General features: G+C 50.4%; 1 long non-coding RNA gene across 3 annotated transcripts in view; it reads right to left on the bottom strand.

The window, feature by feature from the left end:
- Positions 1–14964, bottom strand: part of LOC121056809 — a 124906-nt gene that overhangs the window by 4079 nt on the left and 105863 nt on the right. For 2 of the 3 annotated variants that reach the window (XR_005813505.1, XR_005813507.1), the window contains exon 4: positions 6265–7039. This is a non-coding gene — a long non-coding RNA (uncharacterized LOC121056809). Of the gene's footprint in view, positions 1–6264; positions 7040–14964 lie in introns of those variants that run through there. The other variant, XR_005813506.1, reaches the window with a different exon arrangement.

Raw genomic sequence — 14964 nt, 5'->3', positions numbered from 1 at the left:
CCCTTTGCCTGGCATTTATTTCTCACTAAAGAGTAGACCCTATTGACAGCTGGCTGGGGCTTAAATAATACATCTCGAGCTCTCTCTATAACCCGTGGTGCTACTCTATTGATGGGGCTCCAAGTTATCTGCTTTTAACAGGCCATTTGTCACCGATTCCTGGAGAGGGAGAGCCATTCCCTCTCTCACTGTATATTTCTATCAAAGAATAAAGAAGAAAAAAAAGGGAAAGAGAAGGATTTGTTCCGTTTCCTCTTCCTGGTGGAGACGCACAGGTGGATTTAGGAGCAGTGCGAAGGAAGCGGTGGTTCAGTAACGATGAATGACGGTGGCAGTGCTGCCTGCTGCATCGTTTTGGTACCTGCCCTGCCCCGTGCTGCTGTGGGACACCCCTGTGCTGAGGGCCACGGACTGCGCAGCCCCAGCATCCTCCTTCCTCAATTTCAGGAGCACCTTTGCCTCCGAAAAACCAAGTTAAGATCTCAGCCCTCTGCCTTGATACGAATCGGTGTAAGAGGAGACGAAGACAAGCTGGGTGCCACCACCCCACGGGGCTGCTCTCAACGCTCTGTCCTCCCTAATCACCAGCAGATTAACAAAAATCCACATCAGCCACGCTACGGCAAGGAGAACTCTAAGAAGGATGAGGGAAATGAAGACACTGTGAAATGCAAGAGATGTCAACGTCTACTTATTTTTTAATTTCATCTCTTACAAGCTTTTTGGAAGCTAACATGATTATGTTCTTCACACAATTTATTAGCATCGTGTTGGAAATCCAGCAGTATATTACTCTGTCTGAGTAATCCAATTAGTAAAATGCATTTATTTAACCAGAATATTAGCTGCACACAAACCCAAATGAAGCAAAGTCCCTGATCCTGGGGTTCCTCTCACTTCTTGGAATTCATTTACCAGCTACAGAAAGCTTTACACTAATGAAATAAATACCAGCCCAGTGTTTTTGGAATAAGAAAAGAAAACCAATCTTGCTGCCCAGCTAACAGCCTCTTTTCTTTTTTTTCTCCTTTGCAGTGGATGATGGTGGCACACAGATTTCACAGCTTTGCAGCACACAGGGTTTTGTGTCTTTTCCGTCTCACTCTCTCCCAAACCGTTCCTAAATCTCCATGCGCCCACCTGGATTTCCACTCCTTAAAACTACCAAATCATTCCCAGAATTAAGACCATTTTCAGTTGGCAACCCCAATGCGAAGGCAAACCTCGTCCCCTCTCCACCCTGATTTGCGAGAGCTTTGAAATGAAATCACTGTGGGAAGCGGCGGCTCCTGAGCTCTTTTTTCCTCCTAATGAAGGAGCTGAGTGACAGCCCCCGAGGCTGGAGGTCTGGCAGCATCCTCGCCACATTTGTACCGACCTGACCCGGTGCTGAGCCAAAGGGACCATAGAGGAGTACTGACTGATGTGTGGGAATCTGGGGGGGATATTTGGGGATTTTTACTTATTTTTTTTAATCTTAAGCACGCACACCTCCCAACACACCAGCATCCCAGCCGCAGGATGGGTCGGTGCCGATCTCTGGGTGACTTTTCCCTGCCAGAATCCCTGTGGGGCCGCAGCGAGGACAGGGGAGCAGTGTGGGAGGACAGCGCTGTCCCCTGGCCCCAGGGAGCAGCTCGCTGTTGACTGATGGTATTTTTCCAGAGCCGCTACTCCAATTTATCTTCATTAATTGGATTAATGCGTTATTTCCCCCTGTGAACAGCGGCGGGAGCTGTGGTCAAGAGCAGCAGCGAGGAGGCGTGAGGCAGCGAGCTGAGGCTGCTACGAGACCCCGGCGCTGCAGCAGCGAGGGCGTTTCCTCTGGTTTTTGGGTCTGGGCACCAGGAGAGCTGCAGACGGGCTCAGGGCAGCCCCAGCCACCCTTACGCTTGTTCTCTCCCATCCAGAAATGCTGGCAGTAAGAGCTGGGGTAATGCAGCATCCCAAAATGGACACCACAAGAACCCAAAATCTGGGATTTTGGTGAGCATGCATGTGCCAACAGGGATGGCCTTACCTCACTTGTCCATACCCCATTTTTCTCGGTCTCAGGGAGCAGGACCACATTTTCCATCTCCCTGCGCTGCAGCAGCAGCACCCGTGGGGCAACTGCGCACCTCGGTGCTGAACCCGCAGGGGCAAACCAGGCAGAGAAGGAAGGGGCCAATGGTCACAGTTAACTACAGGCATCATTTGCAATGGGACTCCAAAAAAAATAAAGTCCTAACGCAAAAAAGCTAATTTTGTGTTTATTTCAGGTCATCTGAGCACCATCGCTGCTGGAGGAGGGGACTCGCCCGGGCTCAGTGCTCGAGTGCTGCTCATTCACATGCAGAGAATTTGAGAGATCCTCCCATTAACGCAAACAGGAATTACTCGTGTAATCTGGGGATTAGCAGAGCCCTAGGAATTATTTACATTTCCTAAATGAGGGAAACTGTACCAAGTGGGTAAGTCAGAGACAGGCAGCCGAGGTGCGGGAGGGCGACGCGCTGCCGGCATCCTCAGGAACCGCCGCGATTTCCCTCGAAAAACTCTCGTTTGAGGTTTTTGGTTTGAGGTTGCACAAGGTGTTTGGTGCCTTTGGACAAAAGCTGCTGCTGAGGTGAGGTGTGGATGGAGTGAGGCTGTCCTGGGGCTCGTTGCCAAACTCTGCACCACGAGGCTGTGCCCCTGGATCAGGGGCACATCATGGAGCTCCCCAAGGCTGGCTTCCCCCGGAGGACAGGCGGTGCCTGCCGTCAGACACAGCGGTGGCAGGATCAAGGCAAGGACCAGCACCGCAGCCACGCTGCTCTCCGCAGCCTTCACCCACCAGGAGCTGCGGGGGGCTGGCGGCAGCACCCTCGCTGCCCCATCTCCCCCCAGAGGCTGTACTCCCCCCTCACGCCACCACCACCAGTCACAGCCACCCTAATTTTTCACACGCCAGACGACGGCGAGTCAGACTCCATTTCCAAACTAAGACATCTCGTGTGCTATTCTCCCTCCCCTCCAGACTAATAGCTGACAATGTATGCCTTCCACATTAATGATAAGGGTTCAAGGGGAAAGAGGCTGCTCTCCCGTTTCGCTGACATTACACTCTCCTATGTACCCACCAACATACCCTAAGGCAACAGAACTAGTAATAGGTTCCTCTAACTGCCTCCTGCATCAAATTTGACACCGGGTGCTTTCTTCTCCTTTCCCATCGCTCACCTTATAACTCTGTCATCATCATTGATTTTGACTTAAGGAAAAAAAAAAAAAAGAAAGGGCCCTCTCTCCCTGCTCGTGCAGCGCTGGGGCAGCGAGGCTCAGCTGCCAAGGGGAGGTTGGGCAGGCAGGGGCAGGCCACCGGGAAGGCTTTGATTCTGTCTGGGCTGGGGAGGGATGCAGGCAGCTGCCCCCAGCAGGGCGGGTTTGCAGCCCTGGGACCCCGCTGCGGGCTGCAGGGGTGCTCTGCTGGAGAGCCCACAGCACAGCTTGGTGCCTGGTGGCTTTTTGTGCTGGGCTCATCCTTCCACCGAGGGCAGGATTTGCTCATTTTTCAGCAGCACTCCTTTCCTCCTTCCTCCGCCTTTCTTCCAGAGAAAAGACAGCAGGAGCAATCCCCGCCTGCCTCTGGACTACACCACTGTAGGCACCAAAACCCCCTGTTACCTCCCCAGATTCCCCACATCACCAACCGCAGCAGGGGTGATGCCCAGGCGTTGCCAGCCCTTGGTGCTGACGACGTGCCCAGCCTGGAGCAGCAGCAGGCTCCTCCTGCCCGTGTCCTTAGCAGCGAGTCCCCGGAGCGCGGCTGACCTGCAGCTGGTGTTCTCTTTGATTTATGTCAGAGCCTATTTATGTCCTCTGCTTAAAACAATCCCGTTCGTGTCAGCAGTAAATGAAACTGTGTACCATCCGGCAGCTGGTGGGCTGCTACCTGAAATGAGTTTCGCTCCAGTTCTTATCAGGCAGAAATCCTTTTAATCATACGAACTGCCAGCACCTCGTTGGAGCTGCGATGGCGCGGTGATTGTAACGGGGAGAGGCGTGCTGCAAGCCTGGGACACGGTGCGAGCCCTGGGACTGCTGTTGGTTACCTTCCAGGGTCACAGCCACTCCAAACGGGTGGCATTTGGCTGCAGAGCCCCGTCTGCTGCAGACCTGGGCACCAGCAAGCTTTGTTTGGGGCTCTGAGAGCCAAACTGGGGGAAATGGAGCAGCAGATGGCCACTGCAACGTGCTTATTTTGGGCAAGAGAGGACTGGTTCTGGAAACCCCCAGAAGAGCTGGGCTCCGAATCCTCACTGCAGCCGCTGTCCTGATGAGTCTCCGAGTGAAGGACCCTGCTAACAAGGCAGCTGGCAGGGAGCAGGGAGCATTTGCCAAAGCTATTTGCTGTCATTAAGGAGGGCAGCGAGAGCCAGGCTGCTCCTCTCGGGGACCCGGCGCGAGGCCATGGGACCCGCTCGTCCCACCAAAAAGTGACAATCGGAGCTTGAGTAGTGAGCATCAGCCACCCCCATCATCCTGCTTGCAAGCCAAAAGCAATTCGAGGGAATTATTCGGGAAATAATTCTAAATAATGGATGAACGCAGAAAACTGCAGGGTGTTTACAGATAACTCACCAACCGAAAAGAGCTGAATTTGCCGACTAGATGATTCACTATTGATTATTTCCCCAGCTCTAGCTGTAACCTTATTTAAAGCATTAATTAAGACACGTCTTTATAGTTCAGCATATTCCAATCCTTCTCAGGAGAGCTCTCGAGAGCTCAGTGCTGCCCTTTGGGGGTACAGCTGGAGAACCCCAGCCAGGGACACCGTGCAGGGCCCATCCCATCCCAGCCACGTCCCAAAGAGCCGATGCAAACATTGCGGCAGGCTGCAGGGCTGCGAGCGCCAGGGTATGGCAGGGGAGGGATGGATCCCACCCGGCTGCCAGCTGGATTTCAAGAGCAGGACAGCTGCCTCCTGGGATAAACCCTTTAAAGACAGCCGAGGCAATCTGGCTGCCCTCAGGTGACCCGGTGCCAGGTCTGTCCCGATAACAACCCCTAGGTGCATGCTTGAAAACCTGCTCCAGAGCGATGCTCTCTGCAATTGCCCCTGTGTACCAGCCCCTAAGAAATACCTGCACGGCTTTGCCGGGTGGCAGCTCTGGCCCGTTTTTGGCAGCCCTGGTACCAGCCCCTGTAACCCACCGGGCACCAGGAGGGCAGAGCCCGCGGAGTTAAAATAAGAAGAGGGAACCCGCGTTGCCTTTCAGTTACGTCAAGCGGTGAGCACTGCTCCCACTGCTACATGTGCACGGCAGTGAGGTGTGCGTAAACACAACCACGTACGGAACCGCTCTTCTCCGGGGAGAAGACCCATATGCACATCTCGCTGACAGCAGTGAAACTTCAGCCCGTGCTGAAAGCTCCAGCGAGCTAAATACCGGACTGTGCCCTCGGTGACACGCAGATGGGAAAACCCAGCCCAGGAAGATTCCCGACTCAAGCCCCCGGGGAGCCCAGCATGTGATGCTGGGGCACAGGGGCAAGCTGCTGCTCTCCAGCCGTGCTCCCTGCGGTGGATCCACAGCCGGTGCTCGCTCCACGGAGCCCCCAGCCCCGTGTCCGGCGCTGCCTGCACTGAGCTTCACGGGCAGACACACGCCTGCTGTCCCCGTGTCAGCCAGGACGTGATCACCTGGCACCGAGCTGAAGCTGAAATGCTTACTGATTAGCTCAGCATCGCCCAAAGCACGTTTGCATTGTTTCTGGATGACTCGGAGGATAGAAGAGCAAGTTAGCATCTGTCTAAAGCAAGCCCAGTATATGACTGATTTTTGGTCTCATAACTTTATCTAAGAAAAAAAGCTCAGAGAGTGAACATATAGCCAGCTCTGAAGTCCAGGCCACCAATGACGTCAATTTTTTGAGCCTATTTCCATGTCCATGCCCTAGCCTCTCCCATGAGCTGCCCTCTCACAGGTAGGGTTTGCCAGCAGAGCCATCGGGCCCTTTCCCCCCTCTCAGCACTATCTGGCGTGGGGATCATTCGGCATCACATTGTGGGCAAGCCATCACCAGCTGCCTGGCTTACACAGCCCTAATTTATCCTAAATTATCCCTGAAGATTAAAGCAAGATTCCAGAGCAAGTCCCTTTCCCTCCCATCAGATGCAATCAGCCACAAGCTGTGTCTTGCAGGACTGAACTTGGAGGTGAAGTCAGACTTGACCACTAACCAAGGGAAGCTAGCAGGAGATGAATTAAAAATTCAAACAAAATATAGCACAATCACTTGAATTTTAGCAGCATGCTCAGGTCTTTTTTTAACGATTTCAGTGCTTCTGCAGACTGTTTTGTGCATGTAAGGAAAATTACTTCAGCTTGTCTGCAAGAAAGCCTTGCCAAGATTGCAAACATTTGGAGTAACCATTTGCACGACACATGGCACAACATTCGAGTCCTCCTAATCCAGGTGCTCGAGCTTAACCCTTCAAGGTTACCACTTAGAAAGAGATTTTCTCTACATTGCTCACAGCAGCAGGACTTTTTACGCACGCCAACGTGGGATGGAATATATAACCCTGCCCAATATTTTCATTACAAGCATAGAAAAAGGGGAAGAGGAAAAAACCCAGCAGCTGAACAAGACTACTGATATCTCCAGCTCTCCAGGCCCACCGGTGCTGTGAGCAGCACTTGAGGTCACGCACAGCCCCGGCCTCACCATCCCCTGCTGCGCCAGGAGGGCAGCACGGTGCTGGGCCGGGCACAGATCCTATCCTGGGCACGGCCCACCGGGCTCCTCGCACAACCCCACAGACACGTGCACGCAGCACGAGCCCTCCTGCCAGCGGTGGGCTGGGGTCTGCCGTGAGCTTGGGTCTGGCTGAGCGGGGGCGCCAGCCCAGCCCCTCTCCTCCCCGTCGGGTCCCGCACGGTTGCACAGCACCAAACACACGAGCAAACATTTCTCATGGATATCGTCCAAAGAAGAATCCCTACCTGCTCTTGACTCCTTCAAAAGCTGTTTTCTGGTAAGGGCCTGTCTGGTGGTTTATTCTTTGCTGAAAGACAAAAAAAGACAAGAAAAAAGACTGTCAAACAGCAGCTCACTTGGGAAGGACGGGGTGTTCCTACACAGGGAGAAAAGATGCATTTTGTGTTTACTTTGGTTACTCTCCGTTGCATTCAACACACTTCAAAACTTGCACAATGTTCCCTGCCCAGCTTATTTTATTTTTCTATTTGGCAAAACTCTTCTCTCACCATGAGCAAATGTACTGCTAATTAGCACAGACGAATAGATTAAGTTAAAATAAATAACTCTCCTCATTGGAGCTGTTGCTCCCCGTCTCTCTCCAAACCCAGAGTCAATCCAAATCTGTTGGGGAACCGAAACAAGTTAGCACTAACAAAGCTGTAATATGCTCCTTGAAAAAGGTGTGTCAGGATTAAAAATGGCGAGGAAGGGTGGCCAGGATGATGAAAGGCGCAGAACAGCACAGGGGAGCTGCAAAGAGCACGTGTGTGCCACTGCGCTCCGCCACAGGCAGGCCTTGTGGGTGTGTGCCGCAGGCGTTATTCTGCGTGGCCGAACTGTTCTGAGTTTGAAAAATAAGTGCCCTTGCTGTAGGAGCAGAGTGACCGGCACCTGTGCCCTCTGCCACCACGAAGGCCTCTGAACCTGCTGCAGTGTAAAACCATGAGTTTTGTTACCAAGCCTCTGCATTTCTCAGCCAAAGCTGCTTTGGTAAGGGAAGGGCAAAGACATCGCAACCTGCCTTTATGTGCCCTCAGCCAGAGGTTTTTGCGAACGCCTGTGCAATGAAGCCATGCCACGCAGAGTTTATAGCGATCTAATGCATCTTCTTCTTCTTCTTTTTTTTTTTTTTTTAAAAAGGATATCCTAAGGAGTCTGGACAATAAAAGTCCCAAAGCCTCATTAGGCTCCCACTATGCTTCTCATCCCCCACTTCTAAAACCGAGCACTGCCACCAGGTTTGTTCCCATCACTTGGAGCGATGCGATGGGTGCCATGAAGCCATTGTGCACATGTTTCACACGTGGGAGCAGCCCAAGAGAAACCACTCTGGCTTGTGGTCAAGGACACTTTTCACCATCCCATCAACACATTATGCAACTTCCCAGGTCAGTACAACTGGCACTGCTGCTGCCGGTGGGAAATTTCTGGGCCCAAAGGCCTCAGTAAAACAAATACCTTGGCAAGAGAGCGAGCTTTTTGCACCAGATGGACCCCCTGGTATCTTGGTAAATCCGGTTCTTAGGCTTTGCCACAAAGAGGCTTAAAATTAATTAGCAGATTTAGTTGTTTATTTATTTATTTTTGAGAGTTCTGTGTACAAGCAGCGTGTGAGAAAGGACATTCATTAGGAGCTTTTTGGTACTTACAGGCCAGGCAAGGAATTATGGTTTGCAAGAGAGCTGCTTTTATAAGGGGCCAGTTGAAACTGTTAAAGGTTACAAGCAGATGCTTCAGAGCTGAAAACATTCCCAGCAAGCCAGGAAGAAGGGGCCAGTCCCCAATTTCCTAAAGGCGACCACTTCTACCAAAAAAGCCTCAGTCTCCTTGGGTCCCTGTTTCCAGAGAGCCACGGCCCAGCAGCAGCGGGGAGGTGACGAGGACGTCCCCGCGAGCAGCCACCGCAGCCTTCAGCTGCTGAGAGCTGACTCCTGGGTGCTGGCCACAGTCACCGAGCTCGTTCTGCAACAGCACCCACCACTGCTGCTCCAAAAACATGACTAGAAGGCAAGGCATCTGTCTAGTTAAGCAAACAACTCAAAAATATTCTTCGAGCCTTTATTCCCATGCTGATTCATTTCTTGACCTTGCAGGGCTGTTTTCAGAGTGAGCCGATGTTGGCACGACCCCAGCAGCGTACAAGGAGAGGACAGGCACCAGCACATGGAAGAGGAAAAGACAAATGAGTAAATGGTGTGGTGTGTGTCGGTACCTCCTGATCCCCCTTTCCCAAACGGGTGTGCATGGGAAGACGAGAGCTGCCGGGCTGCCTCATCACAGCAATAGCGGCGCTTTTTCCAGAAAGAGAAGTGTAAAAGTTTCTGCTACTGCAGCAATCCCATCCCTGGCTTCTTTGGTCTTTAATATGTCTGTCCTACAAGAACCGACTGATTTACATACAAGTACATACTGATTTACATACAAATTGCTAGATCCGAACCAAATGAATGAAGTTTTGCTTTGCCATAAACCCACCCCGCGTGTACAAGCTGCTGGCTACCAACAAGTGAAACCTCTCTCATTTTGCTAGAAAACTTTCCAAAAGCATTGCCTATATTAAGCACTTTTTCCTTGCCTTTACCACCCTTGATATTCCTCGGGCAATTTCCTCTGGGAAAGGAGCTGCTGTCGGTGTTTTGCTGAGGGTGTTGTGGGGTTGAACAGCACCGTGCTCCAAGCCCTAACAGCCTGCCTGCCCAGCCGTCCACACTCCGCTCTAGCTGCTCAAGCAGTACCAAAAATGGCAAGTTTAACATCAGACAGACTAGTTTAGAATGAGAAATGTTATTTCAAGGGTTCACAGAGCTGGAAACATGGAAGATCCTAAGCAAAAAGGACGTACTTTGTAAAAGGAGAAGTCTCAGCTGGGTAAAGTGGACGGCAAAGCTCCCCCTGCTATCCCAGCCTTGGTCCGAGTTGACAGAGAAGTTTAAATCCTGCTTTCACATCATTACAGAGAGAAACCATATCTGTGCAATCTCAAGTCCAGTAAAGACATTTGGAAAACCATCTACCTGTTTGCACGAAAAAGCTGGGTTCCTGGGATGGGAGGGATGGAAGTCATCCCCTCACCCCCTGCCAAACCCCAGGAAGAATTTTGGCGAATGCCTATGGCTGTGTGCAACATCAGTGTTACTCCACCGACCCAGTTCTTATTCTCGATTTTCTATTCTATCCTAATAAAGGTGGATTTCATGTACAATAATCTGAAGATAGCAGAGGTGAGGGTATTTGCTGTAAGGAAAGCAGAAGGAAAATAACATTACCAGGTGAGACTATGCGCAACTTTAACTGTTCAAGTATTAAACCCATTTTTCACCATCAAGAGCATTATCTAACAGCGTGAGAAATACAAGCAGGAGAAAATATTCTCAAGTGCAGGAATTGATGGTCAAAGCCTGAAAGTTTGGTAAAATGCTTTTCCACTCCATGTCCTACGAGCTGTCAGCACTAGGATGGAAAACCGCAGATCAGTAATTGCAAAGGACACTTCTTTCTTTCACTGTCTCTGTCTGTAAGGCAGGAGGATGGCAAGTTAATTAATTATCTCCAGCATCAGTTTACTTGAAGATCTTTTTTTTCCAGCAGTGCATCAAAGGAGACTGATAGAAGCCTTGATTAGAGGGATAATGAAGGAAATCTTTAATAGATTATGTAATTTCTTGCCCTTCTGCAGCCACTCTCCAACTGGCTGCCTTCGCAGTGCTGGGATTCACTTCTGGAAAATATCACAAGCATGTAAAGCCACGTTAAATGCAAAATTTATGGAAAAAATCAAGTAATTGAATGTTTACCTTATTTTTGTCAAAGGTCTGGAAAAAAGATATCAGACCATCCAACTTGCTATAGAGCAGAGACTTCCCATGTGTCCTCTTAGGGTCTCCAACCCCATGGAGTGAATCTGCATTGTGGAGTCACAACAGGCATGGACTGAGAACACTCGTCAGGTAACACTGGGCAGGACAAGAGCAGAGATGCAGGATAGTCCGGTGTCTACCTTGTCATCTGGCCCAGGAAACCTTTACTAACAATGCCCATTAGCAGGAGCCTTAGATGAGGCTCTTTATTTGATTTTTTTCCCTCCCTAATCTTGCCTGCTTTCACCTGCAACACAGCATCTCACCCATCCTTGTTTCAGATGACCAGGACTCCCTCAGAGGGCAAAGTCCCATCCCACACGGAGGAATGAACCTCTGGTACTGTTGTCCCAGCTCACCTGTCCCTGTCACAGCAGTGCCCCACAATTCTCCCCCACGTTTGAATCCCTTTGGGGATTTCAATGCCATTTCCCTCTTACCCAGACCACGCACGTGCTGCCAAATCTAATAGCGAGGAGAAATGAAGTGTCAGGTTCTGATACACAACGCACCGTGCTGATTTCTATCTCACACAGATAAACCCCAAGTCATTCCCGAGAAGTCCCAGCGGCACATTTAACCAATCTATTTCTCTTAAGATGAGACTCAAGATTCCCCTCTCCTGGAGTTTGGTGCTTAACAAACTATTGGTGGCACCAGTTGCACTGACTGCGGGATGCTCGGGCACCCTGGCACCAGCATCTGGAGTGAGAGCTTGGAAAAAAAGATGTGCTAATGAAGGAGTTTAGGATGATAAAAGAAGCACTGAGGAGACCATCCCTACCTTGCCCTTCAGGGCCACCCTATTCTTGTCCCAACAAAAGGGTGGCATGAGGAGATCCCTCAGACCTTGTCCCATGTCCCTGCTGTCCCCCACGGCCACCAAGGACTAAAGCAAACGGTCCCAGGCAAGGGAGCAGAAGCAGAGGGGAGCAGGAAGCGTTTTATGGGGTTAAACGTCCCAGCCTGGAGTAAAGCAATTTCCTTCGGTCTCCTGCCATTTCCTTGTGGAGGCTTATCATCTCCAGCTGGGACAATATAAAGGCCCATTTAATCGAGATCCATTTAACACTGAATCACGCTAACAAGATTACTTAGCCAGGGCTAATTCTGCGTTTGCTGAAGTGCAGTATCCAGGGTGAGTAATCTCCGTGTGCTGGTGGCAAGTTCAGAAGCAGGTTAGCCACTGGCTTAGCCCCACAGACAAAACACGGAAAGTACGTGGAAGAGCCCGACAATGAAATCACAGCCATTCGGGCTATTTCCTTTCCCCTTCTCGGTGTTATGCCAGATCAGTGCAGAGAGGGTTTCCTCATTACCCCATCGGATCCTAAAAAGGGAATTATTTTCTTTGTCCTCACAAGCAGCTGAGCAGGCAATACAGCAAAACCCTCTTCAGTCATTATCTGTTAAGTGCATCGCATCCTTTTGTGAGTTAAATGACACAGTATTTCTTGCATGGGACTGAATTCAAAAGGTTTTGCCTTCCATCAGGAGATAACTCAAGATTTGAGTGCTAATTGAATACATTTATATGCACACAAGTGATAGGCATTCATACAATTTCTTAAAGTAGATTCTCACCATTCAGTCATTTAAAAATATAGCACTAAGGGCTCCATTATTTATGATTATTAAATCACAAATCTGAGTAGCAAAATACTTCACTCAGGGAAAGTGTAAAGAGGCTGTTTCACAGGAAAATCTTTCCAGAACTCACTGAACCCCGTATCGTTGCACAAGGATGCTGATAACCAATATGGTTTTACATCTAAGGCCCTCCAAGAGATTTACCCAGGGAAACGGATCGATCCTGATCGCCCTTTCCAAAGTTCCCAAATCCTCCAAGCAGTCAGAGCTCAGGCTGGGCTGTTCTGGGGAAATATTCACCGCTTTGTATGGACTGACTCACTATGCAATTAGCACGGGATTTGGGAAGTCCCCACTCGTCCCCTCCTTGCTTTGGGAGGACGGGTTTTGGAGGGTCTGGGAGGGGGCGTTACGCTGCTGCCACTTCAGGAGGACTCACCCGGTGCCAGAGGTCCCCAAGGCAAGTGGCTGTACTTGAGTTAGTCTCTTAAGTGCGTAAGTGGAGAGAAATAGGAGTGATTTGTCTGACCTATTTTAGGCAGCCGCCTCCAGATGAGTACAATTGCCTGCTGGAGGTGCCCATTTCTCTCCATCGACAGTAAATGAGGTCTGAGTGATCAGTGCGGATACCGAGACCTGCGGGCTGTCTCTCAGGTCAGGTGGGACAGATCCTAGCCACCTAATTGCAACCTTTCAAGAGGAGAGTCACTTTTTTTTTTTTTTTTTATTGGGCCATGGAGTTTATTTTAACCATCTGGGGAAATCCCCAAGTTTTTTCTGTCCAGTACCTTTTGGTCTTTCTCCCCATTTTGGCAGACAATCTTTCAGAGCAGGGCTTGTGGTTTTCTTTTGCAGCCCAGCCCAGAGTCTCTTTTGATGCTCCAAAGGCTCATCCAGGCAGAGATCCAGCTCAAGGGTGGGTCAAACCCATCCCCACAGGCTGGCTGCAAACTCATCTTAGGGGTGTTCAAATGCTCCCTTCCTCCAAATAAAGAACACAAGATGTGCCAGGTCAAAAGGACAAGATCAGATAACCTCCAGAAACAACGAGATGACCTCCAGGGGTCCTTTCCAACCTCACCCAGCCTGTGATTCTGTGGAAAAGGAAAAATTTCAAGGGTGACAACTTTGGGTGCTTGTAGGGTATGACAGGAGCCGGGAGTAAGCCTTCAGTTTAATCATTTGCATTTGATTTCTAAGCCCACTTGAAACCAGCCTACATCCCACCCTCAAAGCCTGACCTCGATGCTCAGGACCCCAAACACCGCTCAGACACAGGCTCTGAGGTGCAGATATGCACAAGTACGCAAGTATGTTTTGCTACTTCATGTGCCCAGTATTCCCCAATTCCAGGACGAGATTAAATGCTTGCATCAGAGCTGGAACCAAGCCCCATGTGATTCTGGCCAAGTGCTGAGGTCACTCAGAAAAATAAGGATTTCTGCTAAGATTTTTTACTTTTTCCTTGCAGTCCAGAACTCAGACACACGCACCCCTTCCCTCCTCCCACTAAACTCAGGTACTGAAACCGCGTCTGTGTTTTCTGCGCACTGGGAAGACAGTTTGCTGGTCATCCTTACGCAAGGAATTCATTTATTTGATGTCCACCACCTCATTACCAAGTTGTCTAGAAAACAGCCAGCCGATTTGGAAGTTCGTAAGAGAAACCGGCAGGCACGCTCGTGAGACATGCCTGGGTAAGGCTCGTTTCCTTGCGAACACAGTGAACCTCTGCTCAATCAAAACAAGTCAGAACATTTTCCAGCTGCCCTCATGACTTCATCCACAGCATCTGAAAGCAGGAATATCTTTAACTGGAAAGGGGGAATCAAAATCAGCCTAAAAATGCAATCAAGCCACACTGTGAATTCAGGGGACTCCATTAAGCAAGTGCTCAGGGGGTCTCCAACTACACGAAACCTTCTCCAACTATACAAATCTTTCTGACGTGGTGGGACTTGTGATGGAGCTGCTGTAGGGATGGAGGGCATGGTGTGCCCCACGTAAGGGCTCCTCGAGGTGACAGAGGTGCTGTGGCACCACTGTGCTCATGGATGTACAGCACGTGAGGATGGAGCAACAGGAGAGGCAACGCACTGTGCACTTATAGGGGTGTGTGACACCCATGGCAGGGGAGCGCAGCCCCTTGGTCCTCGCGGCGGTGGCACACATCAGCAGCACACCACCTCTGTCCACGCCAACAGGGCAGCACATTGCAATGAGCGACTTTCCAAGCAGTTTTCAGTTTTTACCTCCCCTTAAAAATAAAAGATCTCCAGTGGAGACACAGACTCACAGCCTAAAGCTTCCAGTCCTGAACCTTCCCAAAAACAATCCACTGGCTGCAGGTCGAAAACTACGCTATTGCTTGTCATCTCGTTTTGATATAATGCCATCAGCTCTAATTGGTGGGGCACAAGGGCTTGAAAGACATCGAGTCCTGCCCGTGTGTGCGCCGGTGCGGTTAGCGCCTCGTGGAAATGACCCCTGCCCACGCGCCTGGAGCTGGGCAGCGGTGCCCGACTGCGCTCGCAGCGAGGACAAAGGCACAGCGCCTCGCTCCGAGCAATAGGACCAGCAGACTCCGCGGGAATCGTTATTAACTTGGCTTTAATTACAGACTAATTTCCTCCTGCGTAGCCAGCAATTTCAAGCTCTGTGGAAACTATAAGGAAACAATAGCATGCCGCTTCCGGAGTGAAAGAAACATAAACAAGTAGACAAAACTCCGAGCTTCTACAGGGAGTGGTATTTTTAAATGCCCTAAATACAAACAATCTGA

The sequence above is a fragment of the Cygnus olor genome, chromosome 18 (genome assembly GCF_009769625.2).
Source record: "Cygnus olor isolate bCygOlo1 chromosome 18, bCygOlo1.pri.v2, whole genome shotgun sequence".
Classification (NCBI taxonomy): domain Eukaryota; kingdom Metazoa; phylum Chordata; class Aves; order Anseriformes; family Anatidae; genus Cygnus; species Cygnus olor.
Note: the sequence above shows the minus strand (reverse complement) of the source record. Positions and strands in the feature narration are given on the sequence as shown.